Below are 6,000 nucleotides of genomic sequence, written 5' to 3'. Positions count from 1 at the left end.
TTCAGAGCAATTGTAATTGTAACAGTAATTACTACTTTTGGGGGCCATGTAACTGTAACTGTAATTTATTACTTTTTTAAAGTAATCTTCCAAGCTCTGTGAATAGCACAATGAAGACTGGAAGTGTTATTTGTTTAATGTACACCCAGCATTAATTTACATTTTCCTCCTCAAACATGGAAATATTCCTGAAATAGAAATGCCAGGAAATACTCAATAACTGGGGGAGGGGGAGGGAATGCTTTTATTTGTTTATTTATTTAAAATATTTCTATCCCACCCTTCTACCCTACAATAGGGTACTCAGGGCGGCTACAATAAAATTGCATACATATATAATAAAATACACAATAAAACATAAATGTTACAGTACATTAAAATGCATAGAATACAATTAAAATACATAAAATGCATTATGCATACACACACAAACATACATACATACATGTATATATGTGCATACACATAGGAAGTGAGAAAAAAAGAACGTAAAAGATAAAAATAAAAGATAAAAAAGATAAAACAGTGTCAGGCTGACCCGTCAGTCCCAACCAAAGGCTCTTTGGAACAAAACAGTTTTTACAAGTTTCTGGAAAACCGTCGAGGGAGCAAAATGGGCTTCTTGGGGCAGGGAATTCCAAAGTCTGGGAGCCACAATCGAAAAGGCTGTCTCCTGTGTGCCTCTCAATCTAATTTCTTTCATTCCAGGCATGCAGAGGAGACCAGAGGCAGATGATCCTAAATCCAGGGTAGGAGGAACGTATGGACGCAAGAATTCACTGAAATTAAGCACGGGTTTCTTGGTGCAGCACTATAAGGTTTGGAAGGCTGTGTTTTCAAATGTGGGTATGTGAAGCACCAGAATGGCAGGATGGTGGTGGTGGGGTGTGTGTGTGTGGTATTTTCAAATTAGTATTGCAGTATGCCAAAATTCCATGCAAGCTATAGATGCAGCATGATTATGGCTGTAATCAGCACTACCATCAGTGATTTTTGACACATGAGTGGGCCCTGCTGAGTGGCCACCTTCCCACTCCGCCTCATGAAGTGTAAATATAGGGAAGGGGGCTTTATTTGATACTTCAGGAGAGGGTGGGGGAACTTTGCCTTCCTATAGGAGCCTGAAGGCAGGCAGGTGAGGGCTGGCTGAGGGCAGATTGAATTTGGTGGGGCAATGCCCCATCCACTCTAATGGACCAACCTTCACTGCAGCCAATGTTCTACCTCTCAAATCCCACATTTTCTCTTCATTATGGTTTCTGTAGATATTTCATAACAACTGGTTTAAGCCATGAGAATCTACAGCAAAGACATCAAATGAAGAATGCTAGGATTAGCTAGGTCCTATGAATAAATCTGCTGAAGTTCTAGCAGCCTGTACAGAAAAATCATGCTGTTTGACATGTTTGGTACATGTAACCAAGCAGAAATTGGGATATCTGCTTTACCATTAAATACTAATAATCTCCACATTGGCAAAGAGATCCATCTGCCAAAATAAAAAGGAATTATCTGAACACACAAATCTCTAAGGCTGCAATCCAACATTACCTGAGAATAAGTCCCATTGAACCCAATGGAGCTTAAATCTGAGTAGACATGTATTGGATTGCAGCCTTAGTGAAAAAGTTAATTTTGCATTTTTAGCCTGACAAAAATATTGGTTTACCAGTATTTCAAAAGTCATTGCATTTTACAGACTAGCAGGGGAAGACAACTGTAAAAACAAAACATTTAACCTAAGGCTGCAAAAGGGAGGATATTCTATAGCAGACACACACAGTCTCCCATCCTAGTGCAAACCCTGCTTAGCAAATGGATCACTGCCTGTTCACTGTTCACAGCAAACTTTAGAGTAGGAATTATTTTGTGGGACATTTCACTCATTTTTGCTTTACTGAATTTGCCAAACAGTATTGTCCAATTGTTTTTGTGCATTATTTTAAACAAAATACAAGACAATCACAGCGGACTAAATTCCCCTCAATACATAAATGCGCATTTAATAGAGATTTCTCACTTTTTTATAAGGAGAGTTTTTCCTTTAAAGAAAAACGGTTTATACAGTTCACTTCCTGCCGTAATCAAGGCCTTTCTGCACTGATATCTGAAGGTTCTGCTTAGTAAAACTATAGCAGCAAAGAAAGTGCTAATCTTTGATGGAAGCTGTGAGGGATATTAAGAAACAATGGGGAAAAGTGACGTATTTAATAGAGAAAGGTTACTCTGTACTCTGTTTCATTTGAAATGAATACATTTTGCCAGCATTTAATGAGATGTAGTCTGTAAATTATGTGAAACTTCATAGTGTCACTGACATCTAAGGGGAGAATAAAAGCTATCCTCCCTGCCTCCACCTTTCCCAATTTTATAAGCATTATGATTCTGGGGGAAATTTTCAGTCTTTTCAAAATAATTTTCTATAGAAGAGAAGGACCATGAAGATGGAGGAGGAGGAGGAAAAGGTGATAACACAGAAAGATAAATTACAGGAGGCAATAAAATATTCTACAGCAGACAGCACTCAGTTGCCCATCCAAATGCAAACCCAAGCAAACACTGCTTAGCAAATGAACTACATTGGCTCCAAGCCAAACATCTGCTAGTCAGCTTGTAAGAATGCTGGCTATTGTGTCCTACTGTGCATGTGGTACATTGTTACAGGTTCCAATGTTAATTTATTTAAATTTATGTAAAATAAACTTTTTTTAACTTTTAAACTCCAGAAGATGAAGGTCAGTGTATGTGGCAAGGTCACTTGATAGGTGTACAGATAATCTAGGCGTATGTCTGACTTTAATGAATTTCTACAAATTATGAGAACACCTCCAGAAAAAAGACCACCAGGTGTCTTAAATTTTCAACTCTTTTTGACTTTAACCTGTAGATTCTCTGTGTTTTTTGTTTGTATCACCATGAAAACTAAAAGGGTTATTAAGCAAGCATTTTTTAGTCCGGCAGTATTTTGCAATATTTTGTTTTCACAGGTGATTATAGGAAGCAGCAGAATAGCACACAGGGGGTGGTGTTTTCAGTTTTAACATGGTGGAATGTGAAAAATTCCTAGTATACTGTATACAGCCATGACCATTAGGGAGCAATCCCATGCTCCCTTGGAAGGTGGCTGAGGGGCCACAGGATGTTGTGCAGACCTCCTTCTCTGCTACCAGAGGTCTCCCTAATACAGAGGCAAAAGCTCATTTCGCTGTTCCACATTGTGGTTTCAGGCAGCAGTGGGTCCCAGAACAGAGCATGTCATATATGTGTTGGTGGAAGCTATGTATCTGCATGCTCCTATGCCCCCTTATTTCCCTGATCTTGTCCCAGGCCCTGAAACTACATCATCCCTGGAGCTGGCTGCAATGGGAAAGGGAAGAACAAAATGAAAAAAATAGCCATCTTTCCCAAAACCCAACCTTGCTGCTATGAGCCGGCAGGGCTGTGAAATGATTGGTGGCTCCATTGCAGATTTTCTCTCTCCAGGTAGGCAGGACTGCTCTGCAAACAAGTCAATTTTCTGCAAAGTATTGAAGGAAACTTATGAGAATAAAATGCAAACCAGAATACACAGTACAATATCACACAAGAGCAAGAAAAAAATCAATAGAAAAACACAAACTTTATTAAAAACAAAGACTGGTTAGAAGTTTAAACTTTGTTTAGAAAAAAAAGCTGTCACTGAGCCAGGAAGCTATCAATGTGTGATAATTAGTTCATCCACAAACTGAATTCATAAATTCCACCTGTCATGAATCCAGCAGAAAATAATAGATTAACCCCATCTGTACTGTCCTGAGCTCCTTGGAAACACTGAGAAACAAAAGCAATAAACATATAAATTAGACAAACAGCAGCATTTTACTCAGTGTTCACTGCCTTCCCAGCAAATATAGTAATCGGAAAGTATGGTAATAGAGGGCTATTATTTCCTTCCCAATGCTTTCCAAAAGAAGGAAAACATGGCAAGGGAAGTAAGGAAGTTGCTTACATCATGAACAATAACCAGCGTGGTGTAGAGGTTAAGGTGCTGGACCTGGGAGGCCAGGGTTCGATTCCACACACAGCCACGAAGCGCACTGGGTGACCTTGGGCCAGTCACTGCCTCTCAGCCTCAGAGGGAGGCAGTGGTAAACCCCCTCTGAATACCGCTTACCATGAAAACCCTATTCATAGGGTCGCCATAAGTCGGGATCAACTTGAAGGCAGTACATTTACATTTAGCTCATACTGTAAAATCACTGATGTTGCATAATGCTCAATTAAATGGAACTTGGCTATGTCCCTATGACCTCTCAGCAGCCCCACCAGGTCCTGTAGGCACCAGCCACAGTCTCTTATTTATTTATTTATTTGATTCATATCCTGCCCTTCCTCCCAGCAGGAGCCCAAGGCGGCAAACAAAAGCACTAAAAATACTTTAAAACGTCATAAAAACAGACCTTAAAATTCATTAAAACAATTTAAAAACATTTTTCAAAAAGCTTTGAAGAATCTTTTTTAAAAAAGGTTAAAAATATATTGTTTTTAAAAAATTAAAAAACATATTAAAAGCAATTCCAACACAGACACAGACTGGGATAGATCTCACCTTAAAAGGCTTGTTGAAAGAGGAAAGTCTTCAATAAGCACCGAAAAGATAACAGAGATGGCACCTGAGCTTGGAAAAGTTACTTTTTTGAACTAAAACTCCCATCAGCCCCAGCCAGCATGGCCACTGGATTGGGCTTATGGGAGTTGTAGTTCAAAAAAGTAACTTTTCCAAGCTCTGCACCTGCCTAATATTTAAGGGGAGGGAATTCCACAGGGTAGGTGCCGCCATACTAAAGGTCCATCTCCTATGTTGTGCAGAATGGACCTCCTGATAAGATGGTATCTGCAGGAGGCCCTCACCTAAAGAATGCAGTGATCGACTGGGTATATAAGGATAAGATGGTCTTTCAGGTATCCTGGCACCAAGCTGTATAGGGCTTTGTGCACCAAAACTAGAACCTTGAACTTGGCCCGGTAGAAAATGGGCAGCCAGTGCCACAAATCGATCTTTTCCAGGCTTCATACTCACTGGCTCATGGACTTACTGGAATAAGACAAAAAGGAGTTAGTTAATAGGATAGAAGACACTAGATGGTGCTTAGCAGGACAACTGAAGGATCAAAACAATTATCTGATCTTATCCAGTTTTTCCATTATGCAGACCTTTCTCCTGATGACACATCTTATGCCATACATTTTCATATTTAATGAAAGCTTTCTTCATTGTTTCCTCTACATCTTCTCACATTCAGCTCCCAATTAGCATTTATTGTTGTTGCCTTCATTGTTAGGTTTATTAAGGCAAAGATATGAAATTGTCATCTCCACTCTGTTGAATTCCTAAAAGGATACTCGTTAGCTCATAATTTTAATGATATCTTGCTGACATTTTTTCTCTGAGGTGTTTTAAGCTGATTCTTCTTCTTCTGAATTCCTGCACCTACTCATTACAGGTTGTGTCAGCTGATTCTCAAATGGATCTTTTTGATATAAACTCTATCCTACCAATTATTTTCTTCTGCATATGAAGGTCAGTCTTTTCTTTATGTGGTACAACTTGACCAGATAATAATTCCAATTCATACAGTAATATATACTAATTGATGTGCATCTCAAGGTGATGGTCTCTGTCTTGCCTTGGGTGCTTTAAATGCATTTGAAAGTCCCTTCATTTTTCAGTTTCAAAAGTGGGTTGCTATTTTGGGGGCTGTACAAGTTTGTACAAGTTCTATAAGGCTCACATAATTACTTCTGCCACTATTTGGAGTCTGGCCAGTGAATATTTTTAACATTGTATATTTTGAATATAGAGTCAGTGTGGCTTAGTGGTTAGAGTGTTGGACTATGACCTGGGAGACCAGGGTTCGAATCCCCACACAGCCATGAAGCTCACTGGGTGACCTTGGGCCAGTCATTGCCTCTCAGCCTCAGAGGGAGGCAATGGTTAACCACCCTGAATACTGCTTACCA

Source organism: Rhineura floridana, chromosome 9 (genome assembly GCF_030035675.1).
Source record: "Rhineura floridana isolate rRhiFlo1 chromosome 9, rRhiFlo1.hap2, whole genome shotgun sequence".
Taxonomy (NCBI): domain Eukaryota; kingdom Metazoa; phylum Chordata; class Lepidosauria; order Squamata; family Rhineuridae; genus Rhineura; species Rhineura floridana.
This window is presented reverse-complemented; position numbering follows the sequence as displayed.